General features: G+C 46.4%; 1 protein-coding gene across 1 annotated transcript in view; it reads right to left on the bottom strand.

The window, feature by feature from the left end:
- BBS9 (Bardet-Biedl syndrome 9) overlaps positions 1 to 14,139 on the bottom strand; it is a 394,796-nt gene that overhangs the window by 274,015 nt on the left and 106,642 nt on the right.

The raw sequence follows: 14,139 nt of genomic DNA, 5'->3' as shown, positions 1-14,139 counted from the left end.
CAGAGCCTTTTTATTCACTGGATAGAATAAAATACAAACCCAACGAATCCTCATTCAAAGTAGTTTCTACTGGGTCAAATATAGTTTCTACAAGTTTTTTCTATCTTTCCAAAAAATAAAATTCAAAAATGAATCTAGGGTTATATCAGGGCCACACCAACAATGAGGTGAGGTGAGTCTCCTGCCTCAGGCAGAATTTATGGAGGGGGGGTGGCGGGGCAGCACAATTAGGTAGCACTGACTAGTGTGCTGCAGGCACCTCACAAGAGTCACAGCTTTAACACTACTTTGTAGTGACAGACACAGAATTTCTGCTGCAGATTTGTTGTGGATTTTTTTCCCTTCGGTTTCAACCTACGCATTGAAAAGGGTGAAAGCTGCAGTGAAAATCAGCAGCCTAAGGCCTCATGCACACGGCCGCTGTTTTGGCCGCAGTGTGCTGTCCGAATCCGTTTCTCCGTTCCGTGGCCCCGCTAAAAAAATATAACATGTCCTATTCTTGTCTGCGCTTTGCGGACAAGAATAGGCATTTATATTGAAAGCTGTCTGTGCCGTTACGCAAATTGCGGAACGCGCACGGACGCCACTCGTGTTTTGTGGATGCGCGATTTGCGGACCACAAAACACACCACGGTCGTGTGCATGCGGCCGAAATTGTGCTGCAGATTTAAAATCCACACTGAATGTCAATTTAGTGTCCATTCACACGTCCGCAAAATGGGTCCACATCCGTTCCACAATTTTGAGGAACAGGTGCGGACCCATTCATGGTCAATGGGGCCGGAATGTGCTGTCCGGATCCGCACTTCCGTTCCGCAAAAAAATAGAACATGTCCTATTCTTGTGCAATTGCAGACAAGAAAAGGCATTTTCTATGAGAGTGCCAGCGATGTGCAGTCCGCAAAATGCGGAACACACATTGCCAGTGTCCGTGTTTTGCGGATGAGCAAAACAAATACGGACGTGTGAATGGACCCTTATACTGAGGATTTATTTTGCAGAGTATAGATTTCTTAAAATTACATCCACTTTGCTGGCATTGTAAAACTGTGGATTTTCCGCACACAAATCAGTGTATACGTCCTGTGTGGCTGTACCCTCATACACCGCTGTCACACATAAGTGTACAGACAGGAGCACTACTGTGGAGAAAGGTGTTGCTCCCCCGTCACCCTGTTTAGGCAGTAACCAAAAGCACTTTCTTGGGCGCTGCTGCAGCCAAGTGGAGGAGGCTGGCGGGCAGGGATGTGTGAAAGGTTGCAGCAATATCAGCCAATTGGATAATTTAATGACCAGCAATAGGGTGTGGTTGCTGGCAGAGCAGGGGTAAACTAGTTTGGATTTCTGACTGCCCTGCATACCCTGCACAGTTTGTGAGAAATTTAACTAGAAGTTTTCCTTCGTCCGGTTCTAGGCTGCAATATTGTGCATCACTGCTCGCACAAGCACCTTCATACAGCTTATCAGTGGGAGTGTTGAGTCTTGGACCACACTGATGGGATATCGATAACCCATCCTAAAGGGAGTATTAGCGATTATCTTGCATTGTAAAGCCTGTATTACACAGGACGATTGAGCATGCGATTGTAAGGAGGGAAAAAATCTCCAACGCAGCATGGGGAAGAGCGATAGCTATGCTGTCTGGTGGTTTACCCCGCGACAGATCAAAATTAGACCGCACGATCTGACGCCGGGAAATCCTGATCTTTCAGCATGCTGAAACATATTGATTGCAATCGGCGGCAGTATGGAGGCTGTATTACACTGGTCGATTTTACAGCTGATAATGAACGCTCAAGTGGCAGTGTAATACCGCCACCAAATGCCTCTTAAAAATCAGCTATTGCCGGCAGCAGATTGTGCTGTCTAATAGCGATCTAGACAGTATGAGGATGAGCAATGGCATAGCAATCGCTCCTCCAAATACTGTGGAAGAGATAGTTGCATGTAATAGCAGAGGTCTCCTCAGCTAACGAGCAGGCTTTACACTGCAAGATGATCACTAACGAACGCTTGTTAGCGATTATTGGCCGAAGAAACGGCCAGTGCAATACAGCCTCCATACTGCCGCCGATTGCATTATGCTCGTTCATCGGGCAATCCAGATCCTTCAGATCAGGATTTGCCAGTGGCAGATCGGCAATCCACTATACAGCATGGGGACGAGGGATGGCATAGCGATCGCTCCTCCCCATGTTGCTGCGGAGATCGCTGCATGTAATAGCAATGGCATAACGGAATAGCAGCGGTGTCCTCTGCTAGCTATCTGGCGACCGACAATCGCTTGCAGCTTTGCGGTGTCTAATACACCCCTTAAGACACATCCAAGGTTATTGGGTATACAGTAATCATAACGAACCCTATGAGTGAGCAGTAAATACAATGATACAAATCTTTTCCTGTATACCAGTGCATACTGATGAGTTCTGCAGAGTTCAATCATAAATCAACATGGGTGGCACCACCACCATAACAGGGTCAACAGTACCCCTGGCAATGGAACAGAAACTGTGCTTAACGGAGATGAAAAAAATATATTTTCTTGAAAGAGGGGCAAGGGCACTATGAACACTATCACACGATTATTTGTGGGTTAATGGGTTAATAAAAGTTTCACCAAAGTTCAGAAAATATTTAGGACTGGGCATAAACACAGTGATCATTCTGCTGTAGGATAATGAAAGGATTTAACAAGGAGAGGAGGCGGAACTGGAGATAACACAGACATGTTAAATGACTAGAAAGGTGGTGAATGATATGGGTAGCACGATACCACCCATTCAAAGATGAAAGCGGTGCCTAGCCACATATCATTAAAAATGTGTTATTTTTCCTAAAGCGTGCAATTTATGAAAGATGAGACAGAGAGACTTAGCAGATGCCAATTCAACAAAACTGTCATGAAAACCAATGAGAAAGGGAAAGAACACAGTTTGGCAATTTCACAAATCTTGAAGTGCAAGGTTACCTCTGGTGAACCACAAAGAAATGAGGGATTTAAAAAGGAAATGCACACTCAGAAAATCCCTAATAAAAGCTTATTATTAGAATGACTTATTTTAGCTACAAGATCCTTCCAATATTACACATAGCTGCCTGGAACCGGCAAACTGGCATATCCCTGCCCAGGGGCACACCACAGGCATCCGAGTACCCACATGCAAGAATAATGTATGGATTTACTAAGATCGGCTCTTCATACGCAGTCCTCTTAAGGGCTCATGCACACGACTGTATGTATTTTGCGGGAAGCAAAAACGGATCTGTCAAAAATATAGGGATGACGTCTGTGTGCTTTCTGTATTTTGCTTAACAAAACAGCTGGCCCCTAATAGAACAGTACTATCCTTGTCCGTAATGCGGACAATAATAGGACATGTTCTATCCCTTTGTGGAACGGACATACGGAAAACGGAATGTACATGGGGTAACTTCCCTTTTTATTTGCTGACCCATTGAAATGAATGGTTACGCATAAGGTCTGCAAAAAAATTGACACAGAAAGAAAATACGTGTGCATGAGCCTTCTCATGTTGTCGCATTTCCGGAGGTCTGTGTGCCAGAAATGAAATCTATGGCACCTAGGAGTTGTGTAGATTTCTGTTGCATTGTACACCAGTTTTCTGGCACATGCGCAATAATACATTTGTCAGACTGTGTATGCTTCACCCTGCCCACACCCAGCCGCCTTTTAGAAAAGTGGTAAGCGTGGTGGAAATGGACAAAACATTGCAAATTAGCAAAATGGCTTGGCTCAAAAAAATTGCAACTTTTTTTTTTCTGTGGATGATGAGTTTACTCCTAACGCCAAGTTCACTTCGCCGTTTAGCTATCCATTCTTCTGATCTGTCAGAAGAGCAGAAAAAAAAACCATCCATTTTACGCATCTGTTATGATCAGTTTGCGTCACTTCCATCAGAGATCCGTTATTTTGACAGGAGAAAAAGCTCTGCATGCAGGACTTTTTCTCCCATCAAAAATAACTGATCTATGACGGATGATCTACGGTTTTTTTTTTCGCTGTTGTGTGCATGTAGCCTAATAGTTTTTCATGATACACACAGATCTTAGCTGCAGGATCACAGCTTGTGGAATTGACACACATTACTGTTGTGGGAAAACATGTGTCCTGGATAGAGCGGCCACTGACTCGTCACTCTGGTTGACCTGAATGGGACAAAACTGCATCAGGTCCTCTGCTGAACCGCGTGACCGGCACTCGTGCTGAATCTTTTAGGGCTTTTCCAATGAGTAAATAGAGAAAAAAAAAAGGAAAAATGGGCCAAAATAGAAAATACTCACCTCAACTAATACCCCACCAATATTGTTCCAACACTGGCGCAGTTCCCTCTGCTCTCCACATCCTGCCCCAGCTCAATACTCCAATGTCACCGCTAAGATCAGTGATTGGTCGAGCGGACCTTTCCTGGCATGTTCACCGTGTCAACCTGGTACAGGAAGTGGGGAGCAGAAGGCCCCAGAGCATCACCGAAACGTCAGGGATGGGGGGGGGATTAGTGGAGCTGAGAAATCCTTTTTTTTATTTTTAAGTCATTCCACCCTGTTTTTTTAAAAATGATTAATATTAACTGGAAACTTCCCTTAAAGGGGTTGTCCAAGTTATGGAAAAAAAAGATATAGCACTGTAAATCTGATGGTCAGCGATATATAACTAAGCTAAGCAAGTTTTAGGGGGAAAAAAAAATCCTCATTTCCCTGGCTCTTTTCTGGCCCTTGCTTACTTGCAATAAAAACAATATCTGCCCCTCCCCCTGCACTGCTAAGGGAGCGAATACAAGTGCTGCCCTGAGTCTGCCTGCTATGAGACTCAGCAGCATGTCGTATGTGTAGGACTACAAGTCCAAGCTGTACAATGACACTGCTAAGGGAGTGAATACAAGTGCTGCCCTGAGTGACATGTCTGCCTGCTGGGAGACTCTGCAGCATGTTGTATGTGTAGGACTACAAGTCCCAGCTGTATAATGACACTGCTAAGCGAGTGAATACAAGTGCTGCCCTGAGTGACATGTCTGCCTGCTGGGAGACTCTGCAGAATATTGTATGTGTAGGACTACAAGTCCCAGCTGTACAATGACACTGCTAAGGGAGTGGCTACAAGTGCTGCCCTGAGTGACATGTCTGCCTGCTGGGAGACTCAGCAGCATGTTGTATGTGTAGAACTACAAGTCCCAGCTGTACAATGACACTGCTAAGGGAGTGAATACAAGTGCTGCCCTGAGTGACATGTCTGCCTGCTGGGAGACTCTGCAGCATGTTGTATGTGTAGTACTACAAGTCCCAGCTGTATAATGACACTGCTAAGGGAGTGAATACAAGTGCTGCCCTGAGTGACATGTCTGCCTGCTGGGAGACTCTGCAGCATGTTGTATGTGTAGAACTACAAGTCCCAGCTGTACAATGACACTGCTAAGGGAGTGGATACAAGTGCTGCCCTGAGTGACATGTCTGCCTGCTGGGAGACTCGGCAGCATGTTGTATGTGTAGAACTACAAGTCCCAGCTGTATAATGACACTGCTAAGGGAGTGAATACAAGTGCTGCCCTGAGTGACATGTCTGCCTGCTGGGAGACTCAGCAGCATGTTGTATGTGTAGAACTACAAGTCCCAGCTGTACAATGACACTGCTAAGGGAGTGGATACAAGTGCTGCCCTGAGTGACATGTCTGCCTGCTGGGAGACTCTGCAGCATGTTGTATGTGTAGTACTACAAGTCCCAGCTGTATAATGACACTGCTAAGGGAGTGAATACAAGAGCTTCCCTGAGTGACATGTCTGCCTGCTGGGAGACTCGGCAGCATGTTGTATGTGTAGAACTACAAGTCCCAGCTGTACAATGACACTGCTAAGGGAGTGAATACAAGTGCTGCCCTGAGTTACATGTCTGCCTGCTGGGAGACTCTGAAGCATGCTGTATTTGTAGAACTACAAGTCCCAGCTGTATAATGACACTGCTAAGGGAGTGAATACAAGTGCTGCCCTGAGTGACATGTCTGCCTGCTGGGAGACTCAGCAGCATTTTGTATGTGTAGTACTACAAGTACCAGCTGTATAATGACACTGCTAAGGGAGTGGATACAAGAGCTGCCCTGAGTGACATGTCTGCCTGCTGGGAGACTCTGCAGCATGTTGTATGTGTAGTACTACAAGTCCCAGCTGTACAATGACACTGCTAAGGGAGTGGATACAAGAGCTGCCCTGAGTGACATGTCTGCCTGCTGGGATACTCTGCAGCATGTTGTATGTGTAGTACTACAAGTCCCAGCTGTACAATGACACTGCTAAGGGAGTGGATACAAGAGCTGCCCTGAGTGACATGTCTGCCTGCTGGGAGACTCTGCAGCATGTTGTATGTGTAGGACTACAAGTCCCAGCTGTATAATGACACTGCTAAGGGAGTGAATACAAGTGCTGCCCTGAGTGACATGTCTGCCTGCTGGGAGACTCAGCAGCATGTTGTATGTGTAGCACTACAAGTCCCAGCTGTACAATGACACTGCTAAGGGAGTGAATACAAGAGCTGCCCTGAGTGACATGTCTGCCTGCTGGAAGACTCAGCAGCATGTTGTATGTGTAGGACTACAAGTCCCAGCTGTACAATGACACTGCTAATACACACAGGATCTTCCCCTACCTGCAATGCTTTGCAGAACTTCTCTTTCAGCTCCTGTGCCCAGCATTTGTCTCCTCACTGCCTGCAGTCTGCGCAGCTGAAGAGGTTAAGAATGCTGGGAGAGAGCAATAAGCAGCAGCTGGCAGTGCAGGGGGCGTGGCCAGAACAGTGACCTCTGGTGTACAGGCTTGTGCTCAGACATTATCAGAGCAGGGAGAGAAGCTGACATCACAGGTCATGTGACCCTCAGTGAAATCTGAGAAACCAGCCACTGGAGATAAAGTGGGTTAATTGGAAAGCTGTAACATTTGCCTAGTTAGAAACATAGAAAGAATAAAAAAAATTACTCGGACAACCCCTTTAATTCATTCCTATGACCCTCAGAATGAGCATTTTGTAGAATGAATAGAGAAAGTAACTTCTGGTCCACATAAGAGGCTGTACGTTTCAGCGAATTAAGGCATAAGTTATATGATACAGCAGAGGCCAGAACAGAGTTCCTATCTCTCATATAAAGCATTTACGTGGTATGCGGTTGATATATCAGTCCTAAACAGATGACATGTGTATATTTCTTCTGCAGAATGTGCTGTTAAATAGCAAGAAAGTGCCCAAACATCAATATGTATCTGCTTCATATAGAGCAACACAATATATTGCATGGGTTGTAATAATGCTTAAATGGGTTTCGCAACGTTCACAAAACAAAAATCCCAGTGAAACAGTCTAGAAATTGGACTTTGATGACAAGTAGAGAACCTTTATCTCATCGCTGTACTTACTGCACACAAACATAAAATGAGCACCTAACAACCAAGCTGAAGACATAAAAAGTTGAGACCATATCATGATTAGGTGAAAATCCTGCACAGCGCCAGCAGTATGAACATAAAAGAGTCTCCTGTGTGATGAAGCAGGAGACAGTCATACAAGCTCACTTAAATATGATGAGCAAGGGAATATTATATCAAAAAACAGAACAAACTTAGATTGTTCCTTTTATGACCAAAGGGAGTTTTATAAACATGTGATAAAACTTAGGATAAAATATTCTCTGCCATACGCGTTGAGACAATTTATGCTATAGCCTGTCTGTAAAACAGCTGCAGATGGAGTGTAGACCATTGAGAATCCATTAACTATATATCTAGTGAACACTAATGTAAAGCTAAAAATCATCTCAAGTTTTTACACTAAAATACTTAAAGGGGTTATATCATCATAGACAATGGGGGCATATTGCTAGGATATGCCCCCATTGTCTTATAGGTACGGGTCCCACACCTATATAGAGAACGGAGCACCGCACGGTGGTGGCTGGCTCCCCAAAACGTACTGCGCATGCGCGGCCCCCACTCCCATTCAATTCCATGGGGCCGACAGAAATAGCAGAGCCAGCTCGGTTATTTTCACCGGCCCCATAAAAACACAATAGGTGCAAAAATTATATATGCTAAATTCTCATTGTGATATGATAAAATCTGAGATTCTCTGCCAATATATTTTGATCAAAATACATCTGTGCCCACCTACCAGCATCAAGTTGATTATCAAGTATTCTACCACTATACTTGCTCTCAGCTAGGGGTCATGAAATCTCAAAGTTCATATTGCACAAACCAAAAGGTGAGGCCAATACTTTGGGGGCATGAAAAGAGTTTCAGAAGCTTTCAACTGCTGATCTATCACCTCTTTTAACCCCTGGGGATCTCTTCTACAGACCCCCCACCGAACCCATGAGGGTAATCATATTATTACCTGCCACTGTGTTCTGCCTCCATTGCTGCCTTATCAGCTCTGCACGTCCTGGGCCCTTCTCATGCCAAGATCCAGTTTGACACGGGTCACCTGAATGCAGCAGTAACGTGTTACCCATGAATCACATGATGAAGTGACATAATGCATGGGTGACACGTGACTGCTGTGGCCAGGTGACCCACGTCAAACTGAATGTTGACATGGGGAGACCAAGGACCTGCAGAGCTGCGATGGAGCTCGAATCCAGTGGCAGGGATCAGGTATGTTTACCACCATGGGTCCGGCCAAGCTGGCGGGTCTGTAGAAAAGGTCCCCTGTGTTGTACAACCGTTTTAAAGGGGTTCTACAGTTTGTTTTAACTGATGACCTATCCTCTGGATAGATCATCAGCATCTGACCGGTGGGGGTCCGACACCCGGGACCCCCGCCGATCAGCTGTTTGAGAAGGCAGCGGCGCTCTCACTGTTTACTGCTGGCCCAGTGACGTCACGACTAGTATTAACTGGTCTGGGCGCGGCTAAGCTCTGTTCACTTGAATGGAGCTTAGCCCCGCCCAGGCAAGTTGATACTAGTAGTGACGTCACTGGGCCAGTGGTAAACAGTGAGAAGGCTACGGCGCTGCTGGAGCGCCACTGCCTTCTCAAACAGCTGATCGGCTGGGGTCCTGGGTGTCAGACCCCCGCCGATCAGATGATCTATCTAGAAGATAGATCATCCGTTTAAACAAACTGCAGAACCCCTTTAACTTCCCCTCTCAGTTAGTTAGTATTAACTTGTATTTATTTCAATAAAACTACATTATATATTTTTTTATGTGTTTCTATATAGAAATAGTATGCTCTTTACAAATAAAGTGCAAATAAGGATAAGAATGGCGAGGTATTTATTCCCAGATGTACTGTATGTCTTTTAATGAATAACACTGCTTTTTCTCTGCCACATTTCCACAGTGGATATTGTGCTATTAGGATTTATACTGAGACTTTTAATTACTCGTGGAGTTTAAAACAACAATCATATAGAAATTGTTTTACTGAATTGCTGATGTCATCATGGGTCCATATAATAGACGGTATGTCAGACAAACTATCTAATGCATGTACCCAATACTAACCTGATAGAGGCCCACCGCACTTTTACTTGTAGCCAGATATTGGCCTCAAGACCAATGACAGACTGCAGTGGTTACAAGTGAAGATGGAAATGTCATAGCTACAGCCATTGGAATAGCAGGTGATTTACTAGGTAATATAGAGAACAGCGGCTCACCCCAAACGCTCCCAAAAGGCCAGGTGCTCACTCCACGGATCCACCCGAATCCAGAGAAAATGGTGCAAAAAGTATAAAAAATAGGAGGGCACTCAAAATATCCGGGACCACCAAGAAACAAATGTCTATTACCACATTTAATATAAAAGGTTACTAGCATAAAATAGTACATACATGAAATAAAATACAATATAATACGGTACAAACGTGGTAAAAAAAATGTGCCCTCATGGGCATAAAACGCCTGAATGGCACCAAGCAAGCAATATAGTGGTAACCACACAAGTAATATAGTGGCCGCTCTTGCAAGCTGTGAACCAAGTACTGAGTAGATAATCTGGATCCCAATGTGTTGTCCTCTGGGAATGTATATTGCTGTTGGTCTATAATTTAGACCGCACTGCCATAAGTAGCGTAGCAATTGTATATCGATAAATGTAGCCCCATGGGGCAAAGTACATTACCCCTCTTATTTTGCTTGGCAGAGATGGGGAATAGTCCTTGCTTCGCCCCCCGGACTCACCTCGGCGTCCCGTGTGGTCTCTAGGTCCGATACGCGGCGTCCCACGAGACCTGGCGGCACACCACCTGATACACGTGGCTCGTTAGGGAACAGCTCGAATAATGCTGTGTTGGGTCCTAGATTCCGGACCATGCGATTGTCCACAAATCCAGTCAATAGGGATCCAGGGGGTTACCTGTTGGTATCAGCAACTTAGGAACTCGACAGGGGGACTTGGGAAAAGAGGAAGAACTTTGCTGTCACGAACCGGACGCGTTTCAGGGATCATACCCTTTCCTCAGCGGTAATGACAGCATCTAAATTCAATATACCTTATATACCCTCCATTATTTCAGTCCTGGGAAATAATGGAGGGATCCTGGGAACTCAGTGGAGTGGAACACCCGACATGGAACATTTGTATCTCTCACCTGCTCATGTGGTATTGGTACATTTAACATTATAGCAAACTCTTCAAATACATAAATTACTGGGCTGAAACCAAAATAACAAACTAATGCAACATATCAACTTCAACTTTATATCCCATCCATCTACATCCCGGGATGTCCATATTACTTTATGATCACAAAACGCACCTGCGGTAGAGGTGCGTTATTTGCAATATGGATGCGTTTGTTGAGGCCATCAACCTAAAGCAGAAGTCTCCACTATATTTGGCTAGAGCAACCTTGAAAAACATCCAGAAGTGTACATACGAGACCTTAGGCCATAGGAATGTTATTCATGGGATACGTGCTAGGGTTAACAACAAACGCATCCATATTGCAAAAAACGCACCTCTACCGCAGGTGCGTTTTTTGATCATAAAGTAATATGGACATCCCGGAGGAAAAGGGGGGGCCTTGAAAGCAAAACTTACAGATCTAGAGGATAGATCAAGACGTTGTAATATTAGAATCATAAGGCTTCCAGAAGAAGCTGAAGGCAAGGACCCTGAAGTACTTTTGCAAACATGGCTACTGATGAACTTGGGGAAGGACTATTTTTCTCCTTTTTTTGGGGGTGGAACGTGTACATCGTTTACAAGCTGGAAAAAAAACTTGTAGGTCCTATCCGTCCGTAACGCTAGCTAAAATCTTAAGCTCCAACGATAGGGATAGGATCCTGAAGAGAGCGAGGGAGAAATCGGATTTGTGTTATAATGGTTTTACATAGGACACAAAGGGAAAAAAGACGCATCTTTGTGGCTGTCAAAAAAAGACTGTCACAGGCTAACATTAAGTACTCTCTTAATACTGTTGTCCGATTTTATACTTTATCGGTATTAGGTTCTTTTTCCCCTTTTTCTTCCTGCGGCATTGCGAGTGTTTATCCGCGCCATCTTTTGTCGCTTCAATTTGTTCTGTCTCCCCCTTGCGCCCCCTGTGCCTGCCGGCCAAACTTCTAACTTACTGGCCATTCGGCTGCCTGGTCTGTGGCTCCATCTTACCTCAGGGTTTCTTCTCCTCAGGCGCCATCTTGGTCCCCGATTTCTTTTCCTCACCGCTGTCCTCTAGCGCCCGAGATCTCGCGGGATATCGGGGGGGGGGGGGGTTCGTCCGACGTGCCGGCTTCTCCTGCATCTTGGGCGTTGTTGACACGCCCCCCCCCCCCCCCACGGCCTTCCCGCGTCTAGCTTCGTCTACCGCCCACAACCTCTTCCGGCCCTGCGATTGTGTTCCTGCTCTATTGCCCAGGTTGGCTCCGTTTTTTCTTCTTTCTCCTCTGTTTTAGGGTCCTTTTGTCTGTGAGGTGACTTACCTCCAGCTTTCTGCTGCCATCATATCTCAGCCACCCCCCCCCCCCCACTACACTGCCCTTACCAGCCCCTGCTCCCAGAAGCCAGGTTTCTCCATCCCCCAGAACAGTGTTGGAGCCCTCTGCTTCAAAGGCTCAGGCATTGGCATTACAACTGTCAATTTTCAAATGTTATTATGACAGCTATGGGCTATATGTCCTCTGTCCTCACACACTCCATTTCCCAGGTCCTAGGAGCCCAGCCTCATGCTGCACACCAGGATTTACAATTGCCACAGTTGCCACCTCCATCTGCCTCCAGAAATCATATGACTGATGGCTCTGCTCCATCAATGGTAAACGCGCTTGGATCGCGTAAAAGAGCCTGTCCACGCCAGGCAGAACGTGCGCGGTTATGGAAGTCGGCGCGGTCATAGCCCAAGTCCAACTCCGATAGAGTCCGAGGAGTAGGCATAACTGCATTCTCTGCATGATTCAGAGGAGGATTTGGCCGATATTGAGGTGGATCCGTCTCCCCAAGCTAACCCTTCCCGGAACCGGCCGCCTACTGGCGCCTACCCGGATGTAGCGCCAGGATCTGCCGTTTCCCTTATGGATCCGGCAGGGGAACCGCTATTTAATCCGGACTCACTACACCATCCCCGGTCCTCCGAGTGGCTCCCAGCCACACATGTGGCACATTATATGGAGGCCATGATACGTAAGCCTCTTAATAAAGAGGCCCGTAGCAAATTACGGGCTGAATGCCCACAGCCACTTATCCCGCATAAAATATGCAACACACCAGTAGTGGATCCCAAGATGGTACAATTTTCTGGCCAAAACTGGTTTTAACCCTCGCAAGGGTTTAGATTCTGCGCTGAGGGCATGTCAGGACAAGCTCCTGGACATAACTGGCCCCCTTGCAAAGATTTTTTACATGGCCGAGGCTGCTAAGGCTGACGGCAAGCAAGTGGACCCTGAAGAACTCAGGGGATGGATACAGAGGGCTATCTGTATAGCCGGAAACGTGAACACGTCGCTCGCCATAGAAAGGCGGAAAGCTATTTTGATGATTGGCCAATCTGGCACTATCAGAGGCTGGCAAGGATGCCCACGGTCTCCTATTTGGGGATTCTTTCATTAAGGAGCTGGGCAAATACGTTGGTGCCTTTACGGCTCTCGACAAAGCGCAGACATCTATGCGCAAGGTGTTTCCCAATCGTTTCTCCGCGAGGCCCGGCAGTTCCTGGGGCCGCCTGTCCAGCCGGTCCTCTGTTCACACCCGAGGTTCGGGTAGAGGCTCCTGCGCATACCAGGCATCTCTCCAGGATCAACGCCACCAGCCCGCTTTTTTCCCATCCCGGGGCGGACCAGGTCGATCCAGAGAGTTCCGTGGAAATCCAGGTGCCAGACGTCCATATGGTGAGTCCCAATACCCTCTACTTTTTTTTGTCGTTTGCATCGGGGGCAGACTCCGTTTCTTTTCGCATGCGTGGGCAGGTGTCACCACCGACCCATGGATACTGTCCACGGTCAGTGGTTTCGAGATAGATCTCGGAGCCAACCCGGTAGGCCTGTCTCTTCCACACCCCATGGTGTTGTCCGGCCAAGCACAAACACTCGTTCACAGGGAGCTGACAATATCACAAAGGGGCGATAGAACTAGCCCCCACGGATCACATGGGAGTTGTCAGCAACATCTTCTTAGTGCAGAAGATAGGAGGCCAAATGCTCCCGGTGATCAACCTCAAATCTCTAAACGTGTTTGTTCAGTACCGTCATTGCAAAATGGAGGGAATCCACCTCCCAAGGGATATGCTTCTGCCTGGAGATTGGATGGCCAAACTGGATCTCAAAAGATGCTTACCTTACGGTCCCCGTGGCTCCCTACTCCAGAGATCTTCTACGTTTTCTCTGGAACAACTAGGTTTAGCGTTTCACATGCTTCCCATTCGAACTCTCCTCCGCTCCTTGGTGCTTCACCAAGCTAATGCGCCCAATAGTGGCTTGGCTTCACAGCCAGGGAGTGCGATTAATTATCTACCTGGACGATATTCTGTTCATGGCTCACACTCCCTCTGTCCTCCAGGATCATTTAGAGATGTCTATGACGTTCATCACCAACCTGGGTTTCATTATCAATCGGGAAAAATCGTGTCTAATTCCCTCCACGTCCATGGAGTTTCTGGGGTTCACCATAGACTCCGTTGCTCTGACACTCAGTCTTCCCCAGGCG

Source organism: Bufo gargarizans, chromosome 5 (assembly GCF_014858855.1).
Source record: "Bufo gargarizans isolate SCDJY-AF-19 chromosome 5, ASM1485885v1, whole genome shotgun sequence".
In the NCBI taxonomy this organism is placed as follows: domain Eukaryota; kingdom Metazoa; phylum Chordata; class Amphibia; order Anura; family Bufonidae; genus Bufo; species Bufo gargarizans.
This window is presented reverse-complemented; position numbering and strand designations above follow the sequence as displayed.